This window comes from Martes martes (genome assembly GCF_963455335.1).
Source record: "Martes martes genome assembly, chromosome: 13".
NCBI lineage: Eukaryota > Metazoa > Chordata > Mammalia > Carnivora > Mustelidae > Martes > Martes martes.
Genome location: NC_137901.1, coordinates 63974301 through 63992825, shown reverse-complemented (window position 1 = coordinate 63992825; position 18525 = coordinate 63974301). Strand labels below are relative to the sequence as shown.

At 45.8% G+C, this 18525-nt stretch overlaps 1 protein-coding gene across 1 annotated transcript in view; it reads left to right on the top strand.

The window, feature by feature from the left end:
* Positions 1 to 1867, top strand: part of MAPK1 (mitogen-activated protein kinase 1) — a 103361-nt gene extending 101494 nt beyond the window's left edge. Inside the window, exon 9 of the mRNA XM_080821705.1 lies at positions 191 to 1867. The gene's annotated coding sequence lies outside the window, so the exon portion shown is untranslated. The remainder of the gene's footprint in view (positions 1 to 190) is intronic.
* Positions 1868 to 18525: the final 16658 nt, after the last annotated feature.

The window sequence follows — 18525 nt, the reverse complement described above, 5'->3', positions numbered from 1 at the left end:
CTGGCATGTGATGCGCGCGCCCTCGTGGTTCCAGGTGAAATGACCTTCCCCCTCTGCTGCCCATTTTTCCAGTTTTCATAATGTTGGTACATTCTTTTCACTTCTCCATTTTCCTAATATTGCTGCTAATATTGTTGTTTTAATGTGGGTCATTCTTAACTCATAGGCTTGTTTGTTTGTTTTTCAATAGGACAAGGGCTCAGAGGACTGGACGTGCTCAGACATCGGTGTTGTTCTTCCCAGTTCTTGACCCCGGTCCTGTCTCCAGCCCGTCTCGGCTTACCCACCTTGACTCCTTTGAGCCGTTCGGAGGGGCGGTTTCTGGTAGTTGTGGCTTTTATGCTTTCAAAGAATTCCTTCAGTCCAGAGAACTGTTCCTGGCATCCCTGTGTGTGTCACCCACTGGTGACCTGTGGCAGTATGTACTTTCAGTGCACCTACTGCTTACCGTTGCTTTAGTCACTAATCGCTTTCTGGTTTGAAAGATGCAGTGGTTCCTCCCTCTCCTGAATCCTTCCTATGTGCCGCCCTGCTGACCCATGCCGTCACACCAGAGATAGTTCTTTCCAAATTGGCTCTCGTCACTGGCATCTCACTTTATGATAGGGAAGGCTACTACCTAGGGCACTTTAAGTCAGTGACAGCCCTTTATTTGCACTTCACCTTTTCACCATCAGCGTTTCCCCGGAGCAGGAGCATGTGGAAACACCTGGGATGTCTTTGCAGCCTGCAGCAGGTGCTCCCATCTCGGGAACCTTTGGGGGCACTTGCCCATGTCTTTCCTCATATCATGTTAGTCACTAGCATATTTAAGGTTTGTGCTGTTTGCCCAGCTTTTAGAAAACTCATTTTTCTAAATGAAAGAAGTACTGCACCCAGCAACTTCACTCTCTAGATTTACTGTGGTTTCTTACACCATTCATAGAGGTAAAACACTCGCCCAGATGTGTTATCTGCAGTACTGTTTGCAAGGCTTACACAGAAAGATTGAAAGTGGCAGCTGCACTCGGGATTTAGTGAGAGATGGACACCGGTCGCAGCAGGGCACTAAGGAAAGTATGTGGAGAAGCAGCCCGCAGGCCAGCCGGATGTCATGGGGCAGAGCTGCACACGCAGGGGTACGCATGCCCCCAAGCTCCTTCACACGGCGTGCCACGTTCAGTGTAGCCACGTCCAATGCCTCAGGATTTAGCAGAGAGGAGCCCTGCGTCTTTAAATGAGAAAGTGTACAATTCTTTTTCCTCCTCCAGCATGTCAGCATCTCAAGTTCATTTTTCAATCTACGATATGACAATTTGTAATAAAGCCTTCATGAGCTCATGACATGAAGCACTGTTCTGTCGTCAAGTACTCTCAAATGTTTCTGATACCGCTGAGCTAAGACCATGAGAAAAAGCTAGCACTAAGTCATGTTTGGAGCTCTAACCCATATTATCCTGATCTCTTTTAAGTATTTGTTCCTGCCACTGCGTACTGTGGCGTTGACTTGGTGTTCTGTCCCAGTGCGGTGCCTCCTCTTGACTCCCCCACTGCTCTCTGTGGTGAGAAATTTGCCTTGTTCAATAATTACTGTACCCTCGCATGACTGTTACAGCTTTCTGTGCAGAGATGACTGTCCAAGTGCCACATGCCTATGATTGAAACGAAAAATTTATTGTTACCTCTGAGTTTGTGTTCCACGGAAATGCTATCCAGCAGATCACTTAGGAAAACTAATTCTATTTTTAGCTTTTCATTTCTCAGCTGTCCTTTTTTTCTTGTTTGATTTTTGACAGCAATGGAGAATGGGTTATATAAAGACTGCCTGCTAATATGAACAGAAATGCACTTGTAATTCATGAAAATAAATGTACATCTTCGATCTTCATATTCATGTTAAGATTCAGTGTCGATTTCCTCTGGATCAGCGTGTCCAAATGGACAGTCAGCTCCACTCTGTGCTTGGAGCAGAAATGCTTGGGGGCCTCCTCTTTCCACCCAGGGAACTGCCCCCACACTGGTTTACATAAAATGATTTAGAAGGCATTTCTGTAGGGTCCTGGTTTCCCTTTGCATAGCAGAGAATCGACTCTCTGACATGTTCCTTTACTCAAATCATAGGTCTAAAATAATATGTCAAACTATGATGAAGACGCCCAAACGTCTCAGGTTGGATTCTCTGGTTCTTTCTAAAGAGGGCTTGCCTGTGTGCCCCAGAAATGCTGCTGGGCACTGGCTGGGTGCTGGGAAGGACTGCCCAGTGTCACTTGGCCCACACCAACCGGCCAGGGTGCTGATGTTCACACCTCACAGGTTAACAAAGGACGGCTGACGCAGCCTCAGAGATCAGAACCACATCTAGATTCTTGCCCTAAAGTATGTGATTTTCATCTCCGTGCTCAGAGCTGCCATGTAAAGGTCTGCACGGCATTGATAAGGATAGAGGTTTGACTGTTACTTGATACATTGGTGAGTCAGTTTTCATTTTCAAAGAAGCATTGACAGTTTTCTTACTCTTATTGCTTTGTCCTTTTTAAATGGAATGTTAGTATTATGAGGTTAATCTGCAGTCCTCTAAATAGAAAGCCATAGCCTTGGTTACTAATACCTGGGGACTGCAGACTGTCCCATCCCCCTCGCTGGTACTGTGGAGTCAGATTGGCATGAAACCACTAACTGCATTCTAGAATCACTGTAGCCGTAAGTTGTGTGCTTCTTATTAATCATGCCAGACTTGGTTTAACAGGTCAGAGAATTGTCATAATCAAGGTACCTGTGAAAAGTACTAGCTATTACGTGTGATAGGCTTGTCATTTGGATCTTCTTACATCTCTAAAAATGTACCGCTTAGATCATCCAGATTCCTTATTGGTGGTACTGAATGCCTCCATTTTTAGTACGCTCAGATAAGCTTTCAGACTAATGGCTTTTTTGGTGTCTAAAAAGTAAGCAAAAAATTCCTATTGAAACATTCCAGTCTTTTCATTTAGTGTGAAACAAAATACCTAACAAAGCCAGTGGAATGGATTTGAGAGAACTCATGACGACTCTGTGCTGACACAAGTCTTCAAAGCTGATGGAGACACGCAGACCATTTTGATGCATGGGTAGAAGAATACCATTGTGTTTGTGTGCAGTACACAGTGCGTGGTGTGTTCACAGTCTGTCCTTCTGCTGCAGGCATAGGTGATGGGTATGCAGGGTCCTGCTGGCTTTTGGAGCCACACATGGCTCATCATTGGTTGTGTCTAAGTAAAGAGTCACACATGTATGCTGCCCACACCGCATGCCACATAACGTTCAAACCATTTAGAGGAGACTGACCTTTATTTGCTTATATGTTAATACGGTTTTTAAATTGGTAACTTTTATATAGTATGGTAACAGTACGTTAATACACACATATGCACACATGCTTTGGGTCCTTCCATAATACTTTTATATTTGTAAATCAATGTTTTGGAGCAATCCCAAGTTTAAGGGAAATATTTTTGTAAATGTAGTGGTTTTGAAAATCTGAGCAATCCTTTTGCTTATACATTTTTAAAGCATTTGTGCTTTAAAATTGTCATGCTGGTGTTTGAAATATGATACTCGTATAGTGCAGATGAGAAGCATGTAACAGTAGATCTGTGGTCTCTCTCACTGTAAGCCAGTTCGGCATCATGGATCGGAAACAACTGGGAATCCAGAGGGAATTCTCTAGGGTTGCACCAGGTTTACCTAAAGCTCGTTGCCTTTTTTGTGCTGTTCATCCGTGTAGGGCACTCGAGAAAGTTCTGAAACTGCTTTGTATCTGCTTTGTACTGTTGGTGCCTTCTTGGTATTGTACCCCAAAACTCTGCATAGATTATTTAGTATAATGGTAAGTTAAAAACAAATGTTAAAGGAAGATTTTATTAAGAATCTGAATGTTTATTCATTATATTGTTACAGTTTAACATTTATTTGTGGTATTTGTGATTTGGTTAATTTGTATAAAAATTGTAAGTAGAAAGGTTTATATTTCATCTTAATTCCTTTGATGTTGTAAACGTACTTTTTAAAAGATGGATTATTTGAATGTTTATGGCACCTGACTTGTAAAAAAAAAAAACTACAAAAAAAATTAGAATCATTAAATTGTGTCCCTGTGTTACCAAAATAACATAGTACTGTGCATGTATAGCTTAATTGGAATTTCATATGTGAACATAGGAAGTCGTCTAGTCCTTTATTACAGTGCTTCCCAAATGAGTGTGTTTGTAATTTGACTTTGCTTATAGTAATCAGTGATAGAACCATAAGCTGGTACTCTGAAGGCCAGTGGGATTTTAGTGCTCCATCAGGTTTTCCATCGTTCTTCAGATGCTTGGCTGTAGAAGGGGGAAGAAGGCAGTGCTGGGAGTTCAGACATGGTGCCCATGTGCGTCTCTTCTCATCTTCCTAAACTTCAGCACCACTGCTGCCAAGGCAGGTGTCCTTGGCAGCCTCTTTTTTCAGACCGAGATATCATGAATGTATTAGGGACTCTTGGACATTTGGTCCTTCTCAAAATTGGGCATCGTGCAATGACTTACAGAACAGAAATATTGTAAAATGTTTTGGTTTGGTGGTATAGAAAGAGCACAAGCTTTGGGCCCATAAATATGGGTTCAAAACCCACCGTCTGCTGATAACTGCAGCTGGCTTTGGGCCAGTCATTGTGCTGTTCTGTGCTTCAGCCTGTTGTACACTCAGACCTTCGACTGGAAAGTAGAACTTGGCATGTCATAAAGATCATACAAATACATTTTAAGTTTCTAGCTCAGTACCTCAAAAGAAAGTAAATAGTAGATCTTTCAAGGTGCTTTATTTATTTATTTGTTTGTTTTAAGGTAGCACTAAGACATCTGTTAACTACCTGCTTTCTATTCATCTGAGTGGGGAGGACCGTCTGAACATTTTTTCAGGGAAATGAACTGATCTCGCCTAAATTGATGGGTATTTGAAACGTTCATGGAATTATTGCATTAACTTCCCCTTTAAGAGATCAACACTGTTGTCCCAAATGCTGTGGAAATCAATTGTAATGATCATCTTCCTTCAGCACAAGGAATTAATAATCTTTTTTTTCCACATATATTATGGTGAGCTCCTTGTCTTGGCAGTGGTACTGCCATTCCAGTTGGCAGTATAGACTCAGATCTTGGTTGGTTCTCTGTATTTAATCAGAACCAGAACGTTCAGAGCTGACCAGTGACCACAATGCTCTTCTCTGGGGAGAGCAGAAGCCAAGCCCAGGTCACAGGGTAACAGCAGGTGGAGGCAGGTGCAGACCTCCCTGAAGCCCCAAGTGTGGAGGAAGGACAGAGATTGGGGGTGTCCACAGGGGAGCAGTGAAGGGAAGGTTTTCGTCAATGATGGGCTTAACCACATTTGAATCTGAGGAGACCGACCCAGAGAGGGGGCAGTGTTACTGGGCCTCACAGGGCTGAGGGCCAGGGAAGGGGGGGTCAAGGTGGACATGGCACAAGGGGCTCGCTCTCTCTGAGTCTGGCAGCAAGGAAAGCTGAAGACAAAGGTCCTTTAAAGAAAAGGTAGAGAGGAGGATATGGAATGAGGTTGTGCCCCATGACAGGTGTTTTTTAGGCGAAGTGTGAAACAGGGTCTCTTGAGAATAAGGAAGAGCCAGTACGAGAAGCAGAAATGAGAGGAATGCGTGTCCCTGGGAGGCCTGGCTGAGGTGATGCCCGTAAGTCGGTCGTGCAGTGCCAGGGCAAGACAGGCCCAAGGAGGCTGGGGGGAGCGTGGGAGGGGATAGAGCGCAAGTCCCCTCACCTCTTGGGTGTAGAGATGCTTTTCCTTTTTAATTTCTTGGTCAGAGGAGCAGGGAAGCCATTGCCCCATATTTAGTAAGACCAAGAGGTAACAAAGCCTCTTGTCAGCTGTGGAAATGGGAGGACTGGGTGGGCACATCTGTGGTGGGAGAAGGGGCGAGGGGATGTGCAGTGACCTGGAGCACGTGGGACGCCAGGGCCAAGGCTTCCAGGCCCAGGCACTGACAGGACGTCTGCTGCAGACTGACAGTGTGGGCACATGAGCTGGCCTTCTACTCGCAAAGGGTCACCAAGCTGGCAGAAACCACCTTGGAGAGTCAGGGACCAGTGGCCCTGTTACCATTCCCAGAAATCCAGGTCCCCCTTTTTATTCCCCTTCTAAACTCTAGAGAGTGCCTTTGCTTCCTTCCCAAAGTGACTTCCACACTAAAGTATCCTGTTCTTGGGGAGCCGGCGGACTCTAGAGGCTAGAAGATGTAGGCTTTCTGTGGTGGCGCCAGCTGCCCAGGAAGGAGGACTTGCACTAGTGCAAGGCCCAGGATGGGGAGGCAGGAGCTGCTCCAAGGAGCCAGGGCTGACTTCTTGTAAGGAATTGCGTTTTTAATTGCTTTTGAAAGTCTTTGCTGTATGCACACATCCCACACAACAGTGATTTTGAAATATTTTAATCACCAGAGCCCTTTTATGAAATCCGTAAAATCCGCCTGCTGTGAATAAGCAAGGGTGGGACAGCCCAGCGCCTCCCCGGGCTCCCTCCCAGGGGTAGCATCACACTTCCACCCGAGAGGAATCAAAGAACACTCAGAGGCACTGGAGAGCAGAGCAAGTACCACAAAAGGGCATCATTGAAGAGGTGGAACGGGGCCCCACGTGACTGTTAGCACTTGCCCATTGGGCCAGCAGCTCGGGAGTCCCTGGCAGGAGAACCCGTGGGTAGGTGTGGGGAGGTCCCCCTGGTTTGAAAGTGCAGGGAAATGAAGACCAGTGGAGAAGTACAGATGAGGTTGGATGGGGCAGTAGGTAAGAAAGATGAGCTTGTAAGGCAGCAGGAGGCAAAGCTTGCAGAGCTGCCCCCGTGGCACCATCTGTGGCAGGGAAGACAGGCATTAAATGAATAGTTAAAACTACAGACTTAATAAGTGCTTAAAGGAGAACAGGAATGAGAGGCACCATCCTGCTAGATTACAAAGTGTGCAAAGGCAGCTGCATCAGCCCCAAGTGTGTGTGAGCTTGAAATGCAGGCACATTAGGACTGGATGGCACCGCGGGAACAGTGTGTGCAACTCGGGCCCCCAGAAGGCCAGGATGGTACCCAGCAGGGAACTCAGGACCAGGAGAAGTCACAGGAGTGCCCAGGCTCTCAGTTCATCCTCCAAAAAGACAAGTTAGTACTGTCAGTGATGAGCAGATGAGACCAAGTATTTTACTGAAGGAAGGATGAAAAGGGCAGATGATGTCATGGCAGATGAGGAAACAGGATGCTTCCACCCGTCCTGCCTTTTTTTTTCTCACAGATGAAGGCAGCGAGGGCCTGTGCATTCATTCTGCGGCCATTCCCAGGACCCTCAACTGGGTTGCCACGCGGGAGGGGCGGGGCTGGCTCTGGTTGAATTCTGTCCAATTTAATTCAGTTCGGTCTGCAAGAACGAGTCAGACCTCCTTTCTCAGCTGTGGCCATGAGACGGGCATGCCCAGCAAACCCTGGAGATACTATTTGATGGCTGATTCCCTCCCACAAGTGTGGAGTGGAGTGCAGCTGCACTGACGGGCTGTAGGGAGCCCACCAAGCCGGCCCTGGCACCCTCTTACACCCCGTGTTGTGCATGTTTCCCACATGCTGCAGACGAGTCGGTGTGCCTTTGCAAGCTCCCATCTTGATATAAGAACATGCCCTCATCAAGGTTGCATGCCCCACCTGGGATGGGAGAACACAGGTCTCCCCCCTCCCCCACCCACCGCACACAGAGTAGCTCCTGAAGGGGAAGCAGACATGTACCCCACCTCCTGAGCGGCCCCTGGCAGATCGAGTCCTAAACCCAGCTCCACTGCCAAGTAGCAGAGTGCCTTCAGCCAAGGCCATGGGGGCCTCAGTCTGCTGGTGGGATTGGGATGGCAGCCCCTTCCTCCTAGTGGCTCCCAAGACTCGAGGAAAGGTGTGTCCCGCGCCTACAGCCCCTTCCGCAAGAGTTCTCTCCCTCCCCTTTCCTTTCTTTGTCTTTTGCTGGTCTGGCTTTATGTTTTGTTTTTCCTTGGTAACAGGTATCTGGGTCTGGGTCTGGAGGCTTCATCAGGCCCCCAAGGGTACCCCCTCAGCCCTGGTCTTATGTACCATGTCCCTGCCTCCGTCTGACCCCACACCCTTCTGGGCTCGGCCCTACCCAGCCAGCCCTGAGGGTGTATTGGCAGTGTTGGCGCACAGGCCCAAGGCCCCAGAGCAGAGAGATGAAGCCCCTTCCATGAAGCACCCCGCCACTTGGGCTGTCGGTCCCACTGCCCCCCAGATTCAGGTAGCACTCCTGGCACACAGGGGGATTTCTAAAAAGCAGTTGACAGGGGGCGCCTGGGTGGCTCAGTGGGTGAAAGCCTCTGCCTTCGGCTCAGGTCATGATCCCAGGGTCCTGGGATCGAGCCCCCCATCGGGCTCTCTGCTCAGCAGGGAGCCTGCTTCATCCTCTCTCTCTGCCTGCCTCTCCACCTACTTGTGATCTCTGCCTGTCAAATAAATAAATAAAATCTTAAAAAAAAAAAAAAGCAGTTGACAGGTACCAAGAGGTTTAATACTTTGTGTTAGTCTGGGAGTTGGAGAAGGGCAATTATTACAGTTAGAAAACATGGTGTTGGGGGAAAAAAAAAACATGGTGTGGAAGATGCCCTATCTGTGCCTGGGGAGGCTGCAGATAGGTGCTGAGAATTCCAGAACATTCTGTCCCCCCCAAAATCAATTTAGTTCTTCCCATTGCTGGTTTCTTACATTTACTCTGTGCATAAAGTAGACCTTGAGCTGTGTGTTTATGACTCCTTTTTTCTCCCCAGGACTCTAATACATGCATTAAATCCAGAAAGCAATCAACTTACCCTGCCAGAATTCTCTTGGATCTTGGGACACCCTGTCTCTCACTGGTGATTCTCAAAACAGCTTAGTCACTTCCTGACTCCCCACATCTCCCAGGAGCTCCTCTCCACCAATTTGGGCCACTCAGTCCCTTTTGGCTCATATCCTTATTTTTTCTTTTTTAGTAGACTTTATTGTTTTTAGTAGTTTAAAACTGAGTAGCTAGCCCGCAGAGCTCCTAGTACCGGCCCCGCCCCTCACCACGGGCAGCCACAGACCCTTTTGCTCTGTTGTCTCTATATGTTTGCCTTTTCCAGAATGTCATGTAATTGGAAATATAAAGAGTGTAGCCTTTTCAGATTGGCTTCTTCCATGTAGCAATGTTGTGTTTAAGCCCACTTCATGTCAGTTTATAGCTTGATAGCTCATTTTTCCTCCAACTTTATTGAGATACAATTGACAAATAAAATTGTATATATTTAAGATGTACAACATGAAAAAAAAGAGATGTACAACATGGTAATTCAAAATACATGTAGCTCTCACTGGTGGTGCTCTCCAGCTCTCACTGGAGATGTGGGGAGTCAGGAAGTGACTAAGCTGTTTTGAGAACCACCAGTGAGACAGGGTGTCCCAAGATCCAAGAGAATTCTGGCAGGGTAAGTTGATTGCTTTCTGGATTTAATGCATGGGATGATCACCACTACCCTATTAACACATCCTTCACCTCACAGTTTCTCTCTGTGTGTGTAATGGCAACTCTTAAGATCTACTCTTAGCAAATTTGAAGTATACAGCATGAGGGGCGCCTGGGTGGCTCAGTGGGTTAAAGCTTCTGCCTTCGGCTCAGGTCATGATCCCAGGGTCCTGGGATCGAGCCCCGCATCGGGCTCTCTGCTCAGCAGGGAGCCTGCTTCTCTCATGGCCTCTCTGCCTGCTTGTGATCTCTGTCTGTCAAATAAATAAATAAAATCTGTAAAAAAAAAAAAATGTATATAGCACGGTATCATTAACTACAGTCACCGTGCATCCCCAGAAATCATTCATCTTATAAGTGAAGGCTTGGACCCTTTGACCAGCATCTCCCCCTCTCTCCCACCCCCCAGCCCTTGGTAACCACCCACTCCTCTGTGTTTATGACAGCACATTTCTTTTCATCTCAGAATAATGCTACATTGTATGGGCATACCACAGTTTGTTTACCCATTCACCTATAAAGGCATCTTGGTTGTTTCATCTGGGGGAATTATGTATAAAGCTGCTGTAAACCTTTGTCTGCACATTTTCCTGTGGATGTAAGTTTTCATCTCATTCAGGTAATACCTACCCCTTGTTGCATGATTGTGCCAGACACATACAGTTAAAGGAAGAAATGATATGATTTCTCTACAGCCTCTTCAGAGGGAACACACCTGATTCTATGAGGCCAGCATTACCCTAATGTACCAAAATCAGACAAAGATGTTGCAAGAAAAAAAACTATCTTTCATGACCATAAGTGCAGAAATGTTCAACAAATATTAGAAAAAGAAAAAAAAAAGAAAAGAAAATCCAACAACATATAAGAAGAATCATAGGGGAGCCTGTCTGGCTTGGTTGGTGGAGCATGTGGCTCTTGATCTCAAGGTTGTTAAGTTTGAGTCCCACATTAAATGTAGAGATTACTTTTAAAAATCTTAAAAAAATAAAATAGTATTACACTCCATGACCAGATAGGGTTTATTTCAGGCATGCAAGACTGGTTCAACATTAGGAAGTCAATGTAATCCATCATATCAACAAACTAAAGAAGAAAAATCACATGATCATACCAATAGATGCAGAAGAAGCATATGGCAAAATCCAACACCTTTGCTCATAAAATCTCAGCAAAGTAGGAATAAAGGGGACCTTTCCCAATTTGACAAAGAATGTCTACAAAAACACAGGTATGTGTCAACTATGCTACAATTAAATGACCAAAAAACCAACAAAACCTAGAGGTAACATTATTAATGATGAGAAGCTACATGTTTTCCCAAGGTCAGGAACAAGGCAAGGGTGTCCCTTCACACTATCTCTGTTAAACATTATATTGAAAGAGAAAAAAAAACAAAAACAAAAACACCACCAAACCTAGGATTTTGTATCCAGTGAAAGTATCCTTCAAAAATGGAGAAATAGGGGCACCTGGGTGGCTCAGTGGGTTAAGCCACTGCCTTCGGCTCAGGTCATGATCTCAGGGTCCTGGGATCGAGCCCCGCATCGGGCTCTCTGCTCAGCGGGGAGCCTGCTTCCCTCTCTCTCTCTGTCTGCCTCTCTGCCTACTTGTGATCTCTGTCAAATAAATAAAAATCTTAAAAAAAAAATTTAAAAAAAAAAATAAAAAAAAAAAATAAAAAAAAAAAAATGGAGAAATACTTTCTTAGGCAAAAGCTGAAAGAATTCAGGGCCCCGGGCTGTCTCAGTTGATAAGAGTGTGGACACTTGATCTCAGAGTCATGAGTTTGAGCCCCACATTACTTGAAAAAAAATTTTAGGGTCGCCTGGGTGGCTCAGTCATTGGGTGTCTGCCTTCTGCTCAGGTCATGATCCCAGAGTTCTGGGATCCGGCCCTGTATCAGGCTCCCTGCTCACCACGAAACCTGTTTCTCCCTCTCCCACTCCCCCTGCTTGTGTTCCCTCTCTTGCTGTGTGTGTCTCTCTCTGTCAAATAAGTAAATAAAATCTTTTAGAAATGGGGCACCTGGGTGGCTCAGTGGGTTAAAGCCTCTGTCTTCGGCTCGGGTCATGATCCCAGGTCCTGGGATCGAGCCCCCCATCGGGCTCTCTGCTCAGCAGGGAGCCTGCTTCCTCCTCTCTCTCTGCCTGCCTCTCTGCCTACTTGTGATCTCTGTCTGTCACAAGTAAATTTTATTTATAAATAAATAAAATCTTTTTTAAAAAAAATTTAAAAAAAAAAAAAATTAGAGGAGCCTGGGTGGCTCAGTCAGTTAAGTATCTGCCTTTGGCTCAGGTCATGATCTCAGGGTCTGGGGATCATTTCCCATGACAGGCTCCCTGCTCAGCAGGATGCCTGCTTCTCCCTCTTCCTCTGCTCCTCCCCTTGCTCATGCTCGCTCTCTTTCAAATGAATAAATGAAATCTTTAATGATAACAAATAAATAAATAAAATAAAAGTATTTTTTAAAAAGCTGAAAAAATTTGTTGCCAGTAGAGCTTTGCCAGAAATGTTAAAAAAAAGTTCTTCAGAGAGAAGGAAAATTATTTAGGTCGGAATTTCAGCTCTACATAAGCTTTTTTTTTTTTTTTAAAGAGAGAGGATCTTAAGCAGGTTCTATGCCCAGCATGAGCCTAACACAGGGCTTGATCTCATGGCCTTGAGATCATGAGCTGAGCCGAAATGAAGAGTCAGACACTTAGCTGGCTGAGCCACCCAGTTGCCCCATCTTTTTAAATATTCTACTCCCTCTCACTCCTTGCTTGCATGGTTTCAGACAAGAAATCTGAGGTGATTTTCACCGTTATTTCTCTGTAGGTGAGCTGGGGGGGTTTGTTTTTGTTTTTCTTTTCTTGTGGCTTCTTTCCAGTTGTCTTTTTGTCTTTGGTTTCCTGCAGTTTGAATATGCCTAGATGGACTGTGTTGCTGAGTGTTGTTTAAGATTGCTGAATTTGTGACTTGGTTTCTGCCATTAATTCTGCAATATTCTCCGTTTTTTGTTGTTGTTATTTTGGAGAGTTTGTGTTTTGGTTTTTTTGTTGTTGTTTTGTTTTTTTCTGTGATAGAGATACACCGAGGCACTCACACTACCTTCTGGGAAGCCAGGGCCCCACTTCATTTTTCTCAGCACTTTTTTTTTTTTAAGATTTTATTTTTAAGGGGCACAGCATCTGCCTTTGGCTCAGGTCCATGATCCCAGGTCCTGGGATAGAGCCCTGCATTGGGCTCCCTGCTGAACAGGAAGCCTGCTTCTCCCTCTCCCACTCCCCGTGCTTATGTTCTCTCTCTCTCTCTCTCTCTCTCTCTCTGTCAAATAAATAAATAAATAAATCTTTTTTTAAAAAGGTTTTATTTTTAAGTATTCTCTACACACAAGTGGGGTTCAAACTCACAACCCCCAGATCAAGAGTCACATGCTCCACCAATTGAACCAGCCAAGCACCCCTCCCAGCAGTTATCTTCTTGCAAAAATGAGTTCACAAATACCACTTCGTAAACAGCTTATCTCACTTATGGAAAACTCATTTCTGTGCTGACGACAAGAGCTCACCATCCCTTAGCGGCTGTGCTGACCTGTGGCAGAGGGGATTTGGGCTCCCACCTGCAGCCTCTGTGGACCTATCTGTCCCTTCCTGTGTCCTGTTCCTGTGATGCATCCATACTGTGGGCTCATGCAGAGAAGGGACCCAGGATGTCTGATGGATTTTGGGGCAGGGGGCCCTATTCTGTTCAACCACACATTCCTGGATACTGTTGGTGGGCGCTTCTCAGAAGGCAAATCGTGAGCCAAGCCACCAGAGTTTGGGGACATACTTGGGGCTCACACTGGTTCAGCCACAAAGTCCAGAGTGCCTGGTACCTGAACACACTGATGAGGCACCCTGAGGCTGGTGCCCACCCCCACACCACTGCCTGTGAAGGGGTGCTGGTTATTCAGCCTCTGTCCCCAAGAGTGAATGTGTGCTCACTGGGCCCAGAGCCGCTGCTGTGGGTGCCCGCGCCTCGGAGTCACACATCTGTCACCACTGATACCACACAACGTGGGCAGTGAGTGTCAGCCATTATTCCTTTAAATGTTTCTTCTTCTCCTATCTTCTTCCAGAATTCCCATTCTGTATATGCGACATCTTTTGTAATCATCCTGCCGTCCTTGGACATTGTTACTTTTTTTTTTTTTAACCTTTTTTTTCCCTTTGCATTTTCGTTTGGAAGATTTCTAGTGACATAACTTCAAGTTCATGAATTCTTTTCTCGGCTGTGCCTGGCCCACCTATGTGCCCACCAAAGCCATTCTCCATTTCTGTTAATTTTTTTTTTAATTTCTACCATTTCTTTTTGATGCTTTCTTAGAGTTTCCATCTCTCTGCTTACATCACCCATCTATTCTTGCACGTTGCCCACTTTTTCCGTTAGAGCCCTTAGCATATGAACCATGGTTGTGTTAAATTCCCCATACAAGGGGGCACACTGCTAGCTCAGTAGGAAGAGCAGGTAACTCTTAGTCTCGGGGTTGTGAGTTCAAGTCCCATGTTGGGTGTAGAGATTACTCATAAAATAAAATCTTGGGGCACCTGGGTGGCTCAGTTGGTTAAGTGTCTGCCTTTGGCTCAGGTCATGATCCCAGAGTGCTGGGATCAAGTCCTGCATCGGGATCCCTGCTCAGTGGGGAACCAGCTTCTCCCTCTCCCACTGCACTCCCCCTGCTTATGCGCTCTGGCTCTCTCTGTCAAATAAATAAAATTTTTCTTAAAAAAAATAATAAAATAATAAAATCTTTAAATTCCTGCCAATAATGCCAACATCTCTGCCATAGCTGAGCCCGGGTCTGAGGCTTGCCTTCTCCCTTCAGACTGTGCCTTTTTTTCCCACAAGCTTGTAGTTTTTGTCAAATTTCAGACAGATGTTGAGTAACTGTGATAGCGCTTTAAGGAGAGGTTTACATGTTTTTCTGGCGAGGAGTTAGGCTCAGAGGCTGAGGTTTCCTCTCGTGTCCTTGTTTATGTTTCCTGTGTGGTCTTTGGGTGTCTCTAGAAACTGCTTTAGTGGAGTCAGCCTTGCACCGGTGTTCACTTAGGCAACACATGTGTTAAGATTGGAATGACACAGGGCAGCTGGGTGGCTCAGTTGGTTAAGCATCCAACTCTTGATGTCAGCTGAGGTCATGATCTCAGGGGCATGGGGTCGAGCCCCTCACTGGGCTCTGCACTCAGCGGGGAGTCTGCTCAAAATTCTCTCCCTCTGCCTTTGTCCCCTCCCCCTGTTCTCTCTCTCTCTCTCTCAACATAAATAAATAAAATCTTTAAAAAAAAAAAAAAAGGTTAGGGGCACCTGGGTGGCTCAGTGGGTTAAGCCTCTGCCTTCAGCTCAGGTCATGGTCTCCCGGTCCTGGGATCAAGCCCCACATTGGGCTCCCTGCTCAGTGGGGAGCCTGCTTCCTCCTCTCTCTGCCTGCTTGTGATCTCTGTCAAATAAATAAATAAAATATTTAAAGACAAACAAAAGGTTGGAATGACACAGAGATCAGCATGACCCCCGTGCAGGGATGACACACAGATTTGTGAAGAATCAGCCTTGCAGCAGTTGTTACAGCTGCAACTCTCTAAGAAACAGGAGCCCTGCTTGGGGCAGGAAGACACAGAGGGAGGGGAGTTGTCCCAGGATCAGATGATTAGGTCTGTCTTCTTGTGGCCTTGTGGCCCTGCCTGTGATTCTCACAAGGGCTGCTTCTCTGGGCTTTTTTGCCTCCCTGGGTAAGACAAAGGCTACAGGGGGCTGGAGTCGCCATGTTGGATGAAGCTCTGGGGAAGTTGTCTCTGTCATGGGCTGGACTCTGTGTGTGTGTGTGTGTGTGTGTGTGTGTGTAGAATAAACCATCTGAGCATATTTCTTTTTTTTTTTTAAAGATTTTATTTATTTATTTATTTGACAGAGATCACAAATAGGCAGAGAGGCAGGCAGAGAGAGGGAGAGGGAAGTAGGCTCCCCACCGAGCAAAGAGCCCGATGCGGGGCTCAATCCCAGGACCCTGGGATCATGACCTGAGCCAAAGGCAAAGGCTTTAACCCACTGAGCCACCCAGGCACCCCCATCTGGGCATATTTCAAATGATCACATGTCCCCTCTCCCTTGCGTCAAACACAAAAGAATTTTGTTCCAGTCTTCACTGTGAGGACCTGCTGGGGCTCCTTGGAGGTAAGACATGGAAGAGTGTGCTTCCCTGCCCCCCCTTTGACTGGTTCACTGAGAGTGAGTTTTTAATTCTCAAGCTAGTTCTCGCTCAGCCTCCAGCATTTCATGAACATTACCATTTAAGCAGTCATGTAGATGTTCCTACCACTTCCTGGCTGCTGGCTCCTGCTACTGGTGAGTTGGGATACTCTGTCTTTGCCTGAGTCTACAGTTTGAGGAAGGAGGTGTTGCCCCCTGACCTCAATTCTCTGCTGGGTCTAAGAAGAAATCCTTGATTTTCAGTTTTTTGCAGATTTTTTCTTGTTTTTGAGGGCAGGAGGGATTCCGAGTTCCCTATGTGTTAAAGCTTAACCTGAAGGCCTTTCCTATCTTTGTGGTTGCTCCCCAATGCCTTTCTAACAAGTGTGTCTAGACGAGTGTTTACTCAGCAGGTGGTGTTGGAGAAAACTATTCAGAAATAGCTCTGCATCTGATTTTAACACAGGCCAATGTGGACAACAGTGGGGGGTAACCACAGGAGCTGGGACACATCTGCCGTGGGTGACCAGTAATAAAATCTATTTTCCAAAATATAAAAAAATCCAAAAAATACAAAAACCCTGCCTCATTCCCAACTGTTAATCAAAAAATATTATCTGCTTACATGAAGAAAAACATCCAGTGCCATTAGAAACCAGAAAATGCAAATTAAAGATGAAATGTGAGGCACCTGGGTGGCTTGGTCAGTTGGGTGTTGCCTACCTTTGGCTCAGGTCATGGTTCCAGGGTCCCAGGATTGAGACTCTGCTCAGGCTGGCTTCCTGCTCAGTGGGGAGTGTCCTTCTCCCTGTCTCCCACCCCTCTCCACCCCCTACTCCTGCTCTCTCTCTCTCAAATAAATAAAAATCTGTTTTGAAAGATTTCATTGATTTATTTGAGAGAAGGAGCAAGCACAAGCAGGGTGCATGGGCAGAGGTAGAGGAAGAAGCAGGGAGCCCAATGTGGGGCTCCATCCCAGGACCTGAACTGAAGGCAGACGCTTAACCAACTGAGCCACTCAGGTGCCCCAAATAAAAATCTTAAAAAAAAAAAAAAGGTGAAGTGCCCATTTGTGTATAACCTATAGGCTTTCTGGGTTTTTTGTTTTGTTTGTTTGTGCATCTGTTTTTAGCAAAAGCAAAATTATAAAAGCCAAATGTTGTGAAGTTGTAATGAAACATGTGTCCTTTGGCATTGCTAATAGTGCTGTAAATGAATACACTGAAATCTGGCAAATGTGATGAGCCAGTCAGATGTGTTTTGACTCAGTAATTCCATTACTGGGATTTTTTTGGAGGGGGGGGGATTTTTTTGTTCCCTAGACAACAATCCAAGAGAGAACAGCCACGGTGGACAAAGGTGTTTGTACCAGCACTATTTGAAATCCCAAAAAGAAGACAAATAGCCTCCATGCCCTTCTTTAGGGAATGGTCTAGCAAACTTGCAAGTCAATACAGCAGTTACCAGAGTCTTCATGTCACTATCCCCACCCCAACACTTTGATCTTCCAGCATGCAAAGCCCAGACCCACTTGTGAATCAGACAGTTTTCAGTCTGGTCCTCTGAAATGACATTGCCCCTTCTCTTGTCCACTTGCCAGGAAGTTCCTGGAAAAGCACTCTGTGTGTCTTGCTCATTTTGGTACGCCTGCCACCTACTTCAAGCTCTGGTACAAAGAAAGGCTCTAAAAAGGCTAATGTGCAAAACGTGGGTCACAGACCCACTGTAGCAGAGACTGTTAGAAATGCAGAATCTTTTTTTTTAAGATTTTATTTATTTACTTATTTATTTAAGATTTTATTTATTTGACAGGCAGAGATCACAAGTAGGCAGAGAGACAGGCAGAGGGAGTGAGGGAAGCAGACTCCCCACTGAGCAGAGAGCCCAACTCGGGGCTCAATCCCAGGACCCTGAGACCATGACCTGAGCTGAAGTCAGAGGCTCAACCTACTGAGTCACCCAGGTGCCCCAAGATTTTATTTATTTATTTGACAAGGAGAGACACAGCAAGAGAGGGAACACAAGTAGGGGGAGTGGGAGAAGGAGAAGGAGGCTTCCAGTGGAGCAGGGAGCCTGATGTGGGGCTCAGTCCCAGGACCCCAAGATCATGACCTGAGCCAAAGGCAGACGCTTAGCTGACTGAGCCACCCAGGTGCCCCAGAACCTCTCGTTTAAGAGGGTAAATTTTATGTTATCTATATATGCTACCACAATTAAAAACTAGAATGCAGAGTCTCAGGACCCACCTCGGACATGCTGCCTTTCAGCAAACCCATTTGAACAAATTCCCAGGTGATCTGTTTACATTTTGAGAAACCCTGTATGTTAGATGGATAGTTACTCTTAAAATATAAATTCACATCATTAGTTACTATTTCTAATCATAACATATACTTTATTTTTCTCCCTCACTGTGGGAGGCTTCTCTTCATCGTCTCTTGGACTCCTTCCTCTGCACGAAGAATGGAGAAATCACTGGCAGCTGGCAGACTCCAAGGACAGCACAATGCCATGGCAACGTCTTCCATCAGTAACTTAATTTCATCTCCTGTTTTACATCTTGCTCTCCTCAGCCCTGAAGCTGGGAATTTTTTAATTTGGAAAGAACCAAAGATGGCTTGTGGTTGCCATGCCAACAGCAACTGCACCCTTCCTAATGGGCTTGGATCTCATAAAGGAAACTTATCAGCAAATCAGAGAATTTTTAACCCCATGGAGCTACAGAGAGACTCCCATCCCCTCACTCGGCCTTGGAGGGCCCTGGGGCTGGGAGGTGAGGCTCCCTGTTT